Below are 12,788 nucleotides of genomic sequence, written 5' to 3'. Positions count from 1 at the left end.
AGATACACAGAAAACTCACATACTAATAAGCCTGGCAATAAGATGGAAATCAAAATATGTATCTAATATACAAAGGAAAGAAAATCTGATAGATATCATAGTATGCCTTACACAATGTAGTATTGATCTACTTATCTTCCACAGACTCATAGTGGATAAATATTTCAAGCTAGCTCCAAAATGATATATGTTATAACGTGTTTCTTAATTGGCATTCATTTTTTTGTGCTTTGGGCAGTTCAGACTTCTATAATAGTATGATCTGCATCTTCAGCTCCTTTTGAAGGGCCATGGACAAAGCCCAAATTGTATGCCTCCTATCATATATTGAATCTATTGTTTTAACCCCTTTTTGTGCCCCATAATAACTGGGTTACTTCAAGCAATGCCATTTTCAGTTAATTCACTGTGATTCTACAATTCTGTTGGGAAAAGAGGGTATCTGAGAAACATATTTTCTTCTAATGTTTTCTCTTAACTATTCCTAGAGTTATGATATTTGTTCTCTTTAAAAAATGAATTTTTTGACTTTCTGAATGCCTAGATTGCATCCTCGGGTAATACTTATTCTGGAATCATAAGAAAGTTTTCCAGAGTTGCCTCTGTCCTTGATCTATGACTAGAAAAATCTATTAAAGGACTTGGTATCATCGGTAAACTAGTAATCCCTTTCCTCATGTAGTTTACAATCTAATGACTAAGTCAATATGTGAACAACTATGTATAAACAAGATGCAAACAGGATAAATTGGAAAAAATCTCAAAGTGAAGGCATTAATATCAAGGGAAACCAAGAAAACTTCTTATAGTAGGTGGAATTTTAAATGATACTAGGAAGAAGATACTGGGAATCCAGGAGGCAAAGATGAAAAAGGAGGCATGAGGAACTGATATTGCATATATACATAAGTCTGAGATGGAGTGTCTTGTTTGAAGAAGAGCAAGACTTTCAGAAGGGGAAAGGAATCACAAAGTACAAGAAATAGAATAAGATATAAGAAAATTGTAAAGGAAAGAAAAGGCCTGGTTATATGGGGCTTTGATTGACAAACAAAGAATTTTTCTATTTGATTCTAGAGATAATAAGGAATTACTTCAATTTGTTAAATTAAGGAAGGGGTTTATAAGGCCAAACTTGAGTTTTAAGAAGATCACTTTTAAATTAAAGAAATTAGAGTAGGTAATGAGGAAACCAAACTATCACTCTTTGCTTATGATATGATGTTATACTTAGACAAGCCCAGAGATTCTACTAAAAAACTGTTAGAAATAATCCACATCTTTAGCAAAGTTGAAAGACACAAAATAAACGCACATAAGTCATCAGCATTCTTATATATCACTAACAAAATCCAACAGTTAGAGTTACAAAGAGAAATTCCATTTAAAGTAACTACTGACAGTATGAAATATTTAGGAATCTATCTGCCAAGGGAAAGTCAGAAACTATATGAGAAAAACTACAAAACTGTTTCCACACAAATAAAGTCAGATCTAACCAATTGGAAAGTTATTAAATGCTCTTGGATTGGGCAAACAAATATAATAAAGATGGCAATACTACCTAAACTAATCTATTTATTTAGTGCTAAACCAATAAGACTACCAAAAAACTATTTTAATAATCTAGAAAAAATAACAACAAAGTTCATATGGAAAACCAAAAGGTCAAGAATTTCAAGGGAATTAATAAAAAAAAAAAAAAATCAAAGGTGGCCTAGCTGTACCAGATCTAAAATTATATTATAAAGCAGCGGTTACCAAAACCATCTGGTATTGGCTAAGAAATAGACTAGTTGACCAGTGGAATAGATTAGGTTCAAAGGACAAAACAGCCAATAACTTTAATAATCTAGTGTTTGACAAACCCAAAGACCCCAGTTTTGGGGATAAGAATGCATTATTTGACAAAAATTGCTGGGAAAATTGGAAATTAGTATGGGAGAAACTAGGCATTGACCCACATTTAACATCATACACTAAAATAAGGTCAAAATGTGTTCATGACCTAGGCATAAAGAATGAGATTATAAATAAATTAGAAGAGCATAGGTTAGTTTACCTCTCAGACCTGTGGAAGAGGAAGGATTTTATGACCAAGAAGAACTAGAGATCATTATTGATCACAAAATAGAAAAAAATGATTATATTAAATTTAAAAGTTTTTGTACAAACAAAACTAATGCAGACAAGATTAGAAGGGAAGTAATAAACTGGGAAAACATTTTTTACAGTCAAAGTTTCTGATAAAGGCCTCATTTCCAAAATATATAGAGAATTGACTCTAATTTATAAGAAATCAAGCCATTCTCCAATTGATAAGTGGTCAAAGGATATAAACAGACAATTCTCAGATGAAGAAATTGAAACTATTTCTAGCCATTTGAAAATATGCTCCAAGTCATTATTAATCAGAGAAATGCAAATTAAGACAACTTTGAGATACTATTACACATCTGTCAGATTGGCTAGAATAACAGGGAAAGATAATGTGGAATGCTGGAAGGGATGTGGGAAAAGTGGAACACTGATACATTGTTGGTGGAATTATGAATACATCCAGCCATTCTGGAGAGCAATTTGGAACTATGCTAAAAAAGCTATCAAACTGTGCATATCCTTTGACCCAGCAGTGTTATTACTGGGCTTATATCCAAAAGAGATTTTAAAGAAGGGAAAGGAACCATTATGTGCAAGAATGTTTGTAGCAGTCCTCTTTGTAGTGGCCAGAAACTGGAAACTGAGTGGATGCCCATCAATTGGAGAATGGCTGAATAAATTGTGGTATATGAATATTATAGAATATTATTGTTCTGTAAGTAATGACCAACAGGATGATTTCAGAAAGTCCTGGAGAGACTTCCATGAAATGATGCTGAATGAAATGAGAAGGACCAGAAGATCATTATATACTTTAACAAAAATAGTATATGATGATCAATTCTGATGGATGTAGCCCTCTTCAACAATGAGATGAACCAAATCAGTTCCAATAGAGCAGTAATGAACCAGCTATACCTTGCAAAAGAACTCTGGGAGATGACTACATAGAATTCCTAATCTCCCTATTTTTGTCTGCCTGCATTTTTTATTTCCTACACAGGCCAATTGTACACTATTTCAAAGTCTGACTCTTTGGACATGTATACATATATTGTATTTAGCTTATATTTTAACATATTTAATATGTATTGGTCAACCTGCCATCTGGGGGAAGGCGTGGGGGGAAGGAAGGCAAAAATTGGAACAAAAGGATTTGCAACTGTCAATGCTGAAGAATTACCTATATATATATATATATATATATATATATATATATATATATTAAATAAAAAGCTATAATAATAATAATAATAATAATAAACCACTTTGATGCTAGTTGGAAATGGAGTAGAGAGACTTGTGGCAGGCAGAGACTTGAGACAAAGAGATCAACCTGAAAGTTATTGTAATATTCTAGGTAGGTGTGAGGTGATGAGGGTCTTGTGACTTGGAAACAGATTGCATATGAAGATATGACCTATAACGAGGGCTAAAAGTGGCAGTGTCAAAGGACAGAAGTTTGTAAGAGTGAATTTATCATGACTAAATTGCTAGGACTTGGATACAATTTGGATATAGGGGAAAAATTGAGGAATGAAAGATGATACCTAGGTTTTATACCTAAGTTACTGGGGAGATGGCTGTATTCTAAACAATAATAGGGAATTTAGACAGTGCAGAATGCATTTTGGGGAAATATAATGAATTCACATTTGGGTATGTTGAGTTCAAGATGTTTATGAGACATCCAGTTTGAAATATCCAATAGACATTTGGAGATGTGAGACTGAAGGTCATAAAAGAAGTTACAGATAAAGAAATAGATCTGAGAATTATTTATATAGAGATGTTATTCTAATCTAATCTATGGGAATCTATATCATGGATATAACTAGTATTCAGAAAGAAGAAAGGACGAACCAGTAGAGTCCAAAAGGTAAACATAGGCAGCAGCCATGTCGGATAAAAATCCAGAGTAGAAAGAAGAGGTCAGAGAAGTAGGAGAAGAATAAGGAAAAATCAGGATTAAGAAAATCTAGAGAAAAGACCATCAAGGAAAAGAAAGTGATCAACAGTGTCATAGATTGCAGAGGGATCAAGGAGGATAAAAATTTAGAAAACTTTATTAGAAATGGTAATTGAGAGATTATTGATAACTTTGGAGAAAGCAATTTAAATTAAGGTCAAAGGCCAGATTATAGAGTTAAGAAAAGAGTGAGAAGAAAGGAAGTGAAGGCATCGATTGCAGATGGCCTATCAAGGAATTTAGCCATGAAAGGGAGATATAGGATTGTCTGCAGACATGGATAGATACATCAAAAGAGAATTTTTGAGCATGGCAGTGGGGAAGGATATATATGTATCTGAATGCTATAGGGAAGCAGACAGTTAACAAAAAGAGAATAAAGATAAATGAGTAGTAGTTGTGGTTAATATGTAGCAATCTGCTAGAGAAGATGGAAGGTGAATATCATTGGATCACAGAGTGAAAAGTATAAGAAGACAAGAAAGGTATAAGAAAATAGGAAAACAGCAAGGGGCCAGGTTATCAAGAACTTGAAAAGTCAAATGGAATATTTCACACTTTATCATGGAGGTAATAAGGAACCACTCGGATTTATTCAGTAGAAAGTGGGAAGGTGACATTATCAATTAGGAAGATTAATTTGATTGTTGATAGGAAGATAGATTGAAATGGGAAGGGATTTGAGTGTCTAGTAGTAGTTCAGGAATAAGGTAATGAAGACCTATATAAGGATACTATCAATGTCAAGGAAGAGAAGGGGAGGTATATTAGAGATATTGTGAGGACAAAATTAGCTTGGAAACAAATTGGATGTGGGAATATGAAATACCACCAATAATTGGAATTAACAGATATCTTTCACTGTCCTAAACATCAGAGAAACTTTTCTTCATATGGCTCTCCATATTGCAATCTCTAATGGTAAAAGATCGACTGATGGGCTGAGAAGCCACTTTAAGAGTTGGGGATGGGCTTTCTGACACCTCAAAAGGGAAAAAGGGATCCAAGAAGCATGGTGTAGAAAGAAGCAACAATACCAGCAAGGTGGAAGAGAATGTGATCAAAAACTACCAAGCCAAGAATGGTTTGTTAGCTCTCTGTGATTACAACTATGGAGAACACCTTGAGACTTGAAAAAGTAATTTATTGGATTAATAAAAAAGTATACTACTTTGCATACTAGGTAGTAAACTTATGGAAGTCGTTACCTTAAGGGTTATTTATTACAAACTAAAAGAAAAATGCTCTGAAAAAGAGATTCAGATAAAATTATGGATGACAGATTCATAATGGATTACAAAAGAAAGTCAGGATATTTTGGGTTATGTCCTTAATCTTTGAGGTTGAAATCAAGGGGAACAATCCTGGCCTACCAGAATGCACTTAAGATAAGATCTTCATTTGAATGGAGCAAACAAAAGTCTGGATCATTCTGTTTTAACTACATTATCTGTTATTCAGTTAAATTCTCCATTTTATGACAGTAGTAAACTTCTTCTAAAGTATTTTAAGGACATTTTTTATTGACTAGGGGAGGGATGAAAAGTAAGAGAGAAATGGATAGTGTGTGATTTTATTAAGAGAACTCTATCCATGGAAGTAAATCAGCATTACATGACAACTGCTTATTGTATTAAAGAATTTCCAAGGAGAACTGAGAGACTAAGAGACTTGTCCATGGTCACAAATGTGTTAGAGATAAGATTTTAACTTAACTTTTCCTTACTCTAATTTTGACTCTATACCAAGTTTCCTTTCAAAGAGGATTTTTCAAGACAGACATTTATTGCCGTACTTTTAAAATGTATAAATATTTCTTCCTCAAAGATAATTTAATTATAGCTTCAGGAGACTGTATGGAGGGCAAATGACTCCCTCCATTTTGAATATTTTGAATGAATATTTTGAAAAAGTAATTTGAATGAATAAAATCTTTTTTTGACAATGTTAGCTGACTGTCCGCACAGACAAATAGACAACACAGAGATAATATCAGCAGCGAAATATTTCTTCAGTGATCAATCATCTTTCCAATTTGGGCATTTTCTCTATTAATTCAAATTGTACATATTTATGACTGTACAGAATGTTCAAAGTCCAAAGAAATCAGTCAGTCTACAAACAAACTGATAGGAAGTTTCCTCAGAGATTCCTGGATTGAACATAGAAAGGCAAGCATTTATATGGGAATAGTTCCTGACTTGTCTACTCTAGATCTTCATTAGAACAGTTTTTAAGATTCTTTGGTAACTACCCAACATAATAAGGTATCAGAAAGATTTGAGGACGATTTACTAAGTATCTCAAATAGTGATCTTTCTAAACATAGTTATGGCAGCTCTTAGAAAATCATTATTCTTCTTATAGGATATTCACATTTATAGAAGACTTGATTAAAAATTCTAAAGACAATTTTAATGGCTTAAAGCATTTTTCATCCTTTCTATGCGGTTTTCTAGAGTATGAGATAGGATATGCTATTCTCTAAAAGGCCATTGTGTGAACTTTTTTTGTAGAAATGTAAAATTTAGAAAAGCTTTTGTGTTTGAAATGCAAATCTGGATGATTTTGTGATTCTTACAGTGTGGAGAAATTCTGCTTTGGAAAGTTTTTCATTCAACATAAACGACTTTATTTGTTTTCTGCGATGTGCACTTAAAAATTAAATTTATTTCTGTATAATTGGTTTCCTTTGTAATTCTATGTATTATATTTTATATATTTAACAAATTTAGAAAGGGTCAACAAAATTTACCATTTTGGCAAAAAAGTTTAAGAACACCAAATGTAAATATATGTACATATACATTATATATATGCATACTTATCTTCTTGATTACTTAATTTTTCTTTTTTTAAAATTTAACTTAATTATTTAAAAAAATATTAACTTTTATTTTCTCTCCTTTCTACCTCTTTAACTCTCAATCGATCAGCAACAACAGGAGGAGGAAGGGGAGGAAGAGGAGGAGGAAGAGGAGGAAGAAGAGGAGGAGGGAAAGGAGGAGGAGGAAGAGAAAGAAGAGAAAGAGGAGAAGAAACCCTTATTAAATATATGAATAGTTGAGCAAGATAAATTCTGGCTCAGGCCACTTCCAAAAATTGTATCTCATTTTACCTGAGTCTATTACTTCTCTTTAAGGAGATAAGGAGATAAAAATTTAAGGAGATAATTTTTCTGTAATCCTGATCAACTGTTGTGTTAAGATTATTCAAGACTTTCAAGGCTGTAATCCCACCTCTCTGAGGCATATAGAGGCTAAAGGACTCACCTAAAATCCTGCAACTGGTGTCAGGATTGTGATTTGATGCCCAATTTTTCTGATTCCAAAATTAACACTCATATTTTATATAGAAATAGCTTTTTTTTTCAAAATTTGGAAAAAATTATCTGAAATAGTATCCTTGATGAACCTGTTTTTTTGTTAAGAAACTGCAGAGTTCAGGGATCTTTGTGAAAGTTATTTCTTTTCCAAGATAGTTGTCACCAGAGCAGAGCTGGAACTAGCAATTCTAATTTCTAGAGCAGCAAAAGTGCTACTTGGGACAAGCAGTGAACCAACTTTTCCAACCTGGTTCTCAGTTCTGTGGACAGAAGCTACTGCTGAGGGAAGTATCAATGGATTTGGAGTTAAGTGGAGAAACTGGAGTGTGAAAATCATCTGGATTGTAGCTTTCTTGAGAAGTACCATCTGAGGAGTTTTAATGAATTCTTGTTAAATGGGTATTAAGCTCTTTGTTGTTGTTGTTGTTGTTGTTGTTGTTGTTGTTGTTGTTATATGATTTAAATATTTTCATTCCCTTATAACTGGTGCCTTGGGGACAAACTTCAGTCATCTTGTTCTGAGTAGGACTGCATCAAAACTGTATACAGGATCATTTCTCTGCTTAAAAATCCTCAATTCTGAAAACACGTGTTATTGTAAATTACTTTTTTAAAATTAACAGATGAATTAGCTGAGGAAAAATCCAAACGAACAAAATCAGTGTATTATTCCAAAACTAAGTCATCAAAATACCATATTAGGACAATATCTCATTTAATAAAGTTTTTAAAACTTGTCTTTTAGATAACTTTGACAAGAAAAATTCCATTTTTGCATGTCATGATTTCCTTATCTGAACTCAGAGAATTTTGTGCTTTTCTTTCTTTTTTTATTTAAATAACTTTTTATTGACAGAATCCAAGCCCGGGTAATTTTTTTACAATATTATCCCTTGCACTCACTTCTGTTCCAATTTTTCCCCTCCTTCCTTCCACCCCTTCCCCCAGATGGCAAGCAGTCCTATACATATTAAATTGGTTATAGTATATCCTAGATACAATATATGTGTGCAAAACCAAACAGTTCTCTTGTTGTACAGGGAGAATTGGATTCAGAAGGTATAAATAAGCTGGGAAGAAAAACAAAAATACAAGCAGTTTACATTCATTTCCCAGTGTTCTTCTTTGGGTGTAGCTGCTTTTGTCCATCTTTGATCAATTGAAACTGAGTTAGATCTTCTCTTTGTGGAAGAAATCCACTTCCATCAGAATACATCCTGATACAGTATTGTTGTTGAGGTATATAATGACCTCCTGGTTGTGCTCATTTGACTTAGCATCAGTTCATGTAAGTCTTGACAATCCTCTCTGTATTCATCCTGCTGGTCATTTCTTACAGAACAATAATATTCCATAACATTCATATACCACAATTTACTCAATTCTCCAATTGATGGACATGCATTCATTTTCCATTTTCTAGCCACTACAAACAGGGATGCCATAAACATTTTGGCACACACAGGTCCCTTTCCCTTCTTTAGTATCTCTTTGGGGTATAAGCCCAGGAGAAACACTTCTGGATCAACGGGTATGCACAGTTTGATAACTTTTTGAGCATAGTTCCAAATTGCTCTCCAGAATGGCTGGATGTGTTCACAATTCCACCAAGAATGTATCAGTTTCATAATGTATCAGTTTCAAACTCATAAAGTTTCTGATTTTCCCTTGGCAGATAGATTCCTAAATATTTTATACAATCAAAATTACTTTAAATGAATTTTTCTTTGTAACTCTAACTGTTGGGTTTTGTTAGTTGCAGTTTGTCCCCATTACATATGATGCTTACTGATGGTTTTAAATAGATGCTACTGATTATTTTAAGGAAAAGTCCATTTATTCCTATATTCTCAAGTGTTTTTAATAGGAATGGATGTTGGATTTTATCAAATACTTTTTTTGCATCTATGGAGATGATCATAGGGTTTTTGTTAATTTGGTTATTAATATGGACAATTATACTGATAGTTTTCCTAATATTGAACCAGCTCTGCATTCCTAGTATAAATCCTACTTGATCGTGGTGTATTATCCTGGGGATATTTTCTGTAGTCTTTTTGCTAATATCTTATTTAAGATTTTAGCATCAATATTCATCAGGGAGATTGGTCTATAATTTTTTTTTTCTCTGTTTTCAACCTGCCTGGTTTAGGTATCAGTACCATGTCTGTGTCATAAAAGGAATTTGGTAGGACTCCTTCATTCCCTATTTTTTCAAATAGTTTATAAAGCATTAGGACTACTAATTGTTCTTTGAATGTTTGGTAGAATTCACATATAAATCCATCTGGTCCTGGGGTTTTTTTTTTTAGGAAGCTGATTAATAGCTTGTTCTATTTCTTTTTCTGAAATGGGACTATTTAAGCAATTTACTTCCTCCTCTGATAATCTGGGAAGCTTATATTTTTGGAGGTAGTCATCCATTTCACTTAGGTTATCAAATTTATTGGCATAAAGTTGGACAAAGTAACCCCTTATTATTTCTTTAATTTTCTCTTCATTGGTGGAAAGTTCTCCTTTTTCATTTTTAAGACTACTAATTTGATTTTCTCTCTCCTTTTTCTAATCAGATTTACCAAAGGTTTATCAATTTTATTGTTTTTTTCATAAACCCAATTCTTAGTTTTATTTATTAGTTCAATAGTTTTTTTTTTTTTACTTTCAATATTATTAACTTCTCCTTTTAATTTTAGAATTTCAAGTTTAGTAATTGATTGGGGGTTTTTAGTTTGGTCTTTTTCTAGCTTTTTAAGTTGCAAGCCCAATTCATTGATCTTCTCTTTCTCTATTTTATTCAAGTAAGCCTCTAAGGATATAAAATTTTCCCTTATTACTGCTTTGGCTGCATCCCACAAATTTTGGTATAATGTCTCACCATTGTCATTATCTTGAGTGAAATTATTAATTGTGTCTATAATTTTCTGTTTCACCCAATCATTCTTTAAGATGAGATTATTTAGTTTCCAATTACTTTTTGGTCTATTTACACTTAACTTTTTGTTGAATGTAGTTTTTATTGCATTGTGATCTGAAAAGAAAGCATTTACTATTTCTGCCTTCCTGCATTTAATTTTGTTGTCTTTATGTCCTAATATATGGTCAATTTTTGTGTAGGTTCCATGAACTGCTGAGAAGAAATTATATTCCTTTCTGTCACCATTCAGTTTTATCCAGAGATCTATCATACCTAATTTTTCTAATATTCTATTTACCTCTTTAATTTCTTTCTTATTTGGTTTGTGATTTGATTTATCTAAATCTGAGAGTGCAAGTTTGAGATCTCCTGCTATTATAGTTTTGCTGTCTATTTCTTCTTGCAACTCTCTTAACTTCTCCTTTAGGAAGTTAGATGCTATACCACTTGGTACATATATGTTTAATACTGATATTGCTTCATTGTCTATAGTACCCTTTAGCAAGATATAGTTTCCTTCCTTCTCTTTTAATTAGATCAAGTTTTGCTTTTGCTTGATCTGAGATAAAGATGGCTACCCCTGCTTTTTTGACTTCACCTGAAGCATAATTGATTCTGCTCCAGCCTTTTACCTTTACTCTGTATCTATCTCCCTGCTTTGAATGTGTTTCTTGTAAACAACATATTGCAGTGTACTGATTTTTGATCCAGTCTGCTATCTGCCTCCTCTTTATGGGAGAGTTCATCCCATTCACATTTATGGTTAAAATTACTAATTCTGTATTTCCTGCCACCCTAATATCCCCAGATTATGCTTTTCTTTTTCTTGCCCTCCTTCCCCCCTCCCCTAGTATTAAACTTATTGGTCCCACTTGGGTCATGCAGCTCTCCCTTTTTAGTATCCCTTCCTCCTCCCTTTGAATCCCTTCCCCTTTCTTGTACCCTTCCCTTATTACTCTTTTTCCTTTTACCTTTTCCTCTCCCACTTTTTAATGAGGTGAGAGAAGATTCTCTGTAAAACAAATATGTCAATTATTTCCTCTTTGAGCCAACTCTGATGAGCGTAGGATTCATACAATGTTCCTCGTCCTTTCTAGTTCCCTCAGATATGATAGGTTTCCTTTGCCTCATCATCACACGGAGTTTCCCTCTTTTAATCTCCCCTTTTCCCTTTTTCTCACACTATCCCCTTTTCATTTCTACTTCCCTTTTTATGTTATATCAGTAAAATAAAATTATACATGTGGTTTTTATGTATATCCACAACAGAAATACAGTTCTCAAGAGTTTCTTTTACCTTTTTCTACTTCTCTTGAGTCCTGTTGTTGGAGATCAGATTTTTTTTTTAAGTCTGGTTTTTTTCCTTAGAAACAAATGGAATTCCTCTGTTTCATTAAATGTTCATCTTCTTCCATGGGAAAAAAAAATGCTCAGCTTAGCTGGGTAGTTTATTCTTGGCTGCATTCCAAGTTCTTTTACCTTTCAGAATATCAGATTCCAGGCTGTGCTTTTCTTATGCTCTTATCCAATTCCACTTTTTTGTATTATGTTTGTGTTTTCTATCCCTTTTGATATATTGTAAGCACTATTTTTTGTGTGTTCAAGAATATAATCATTTATTTTTCTATTATCCCTACCATAGATAATTGTATGGTATGAAATTTAATAAATATGACTTATTATTAATTTTGAATAAATAGACACATAACTTCAAAGGGAGCAAGGAATAAGTGGTAGTGAGAGTATTCCCTAAATATAGTTCCCAATAGTCAATTTATATATGAGACCCAGAGTGCAGATGCATAGGATAACAGTAGACATTTGGGGCACAGCAAACTTTGTTTTTTTCTTTTTTCTTTTTTTTTTTAAGAAGTCAAGAAACATTTATTAAATGTGTTAGATATGGTGCTAAGATTAGAGATACAAAGAAAGGCAAAAAACAACAACAATAACAACAAAGCAAAACAAAAACAAAAACCGAAACCTGCAGAGACTGCCCTCAGAGAGTTTGCAGTCCAATGAAGGAGATAAAATACAAGGATGATAGTAAGTACATCCAGGATATATGTTAGAGGGAAAGTCATATGCAACAGCAAGAATCTAGGTAAGATAAAGTGAACTTTAAAAACTTAGTTGCATACATAGATAAGCATATATAGAAACCATTGCAAAATGGGAATAGGAAACCCCTGGAAGTTGATTTCTTCACTGTCCTATATATATAATGCTGTGGGAAAGGAAGCCAGTTGCCTTATAGGTAGTACCCATAGATGTGGTATCTCCTAGAAGAAGAGTGTTGTTACTTTCCAGAAGGTAACATTACAAGATGGAAAAAAAAATGCAAGGGAAAGAGACTTGGGAGCATAGATTTACAGTCAAAGGGAATTGTAGAGATTACCCAGAGAGACAACTTTAAAGCGATAGTGGGATAAGACTTGAATTAATGAAAGACAAACTGGTGCAACAGAAAAAAAAAATGT

Source organism: Sarcophilus harrisii, chromosome 4 (assembly GCF_902635505.1).
Source record: "Sarcophilus harrisii chromosome 4, mSarHar1.11, whole genome shotgun sequence".
Lineage (NCBI taxonomy): Eukaryota > Metazoa > Chordata > Mammalia > Dasyuromorphia > Dasyuridae > Sarcophilus > Sarcophilus harrisii.
The sequence above is the reverse complement of the archived record's forward strand: the minus strand, read 5'-3'. Positions refer to the sequence as shown.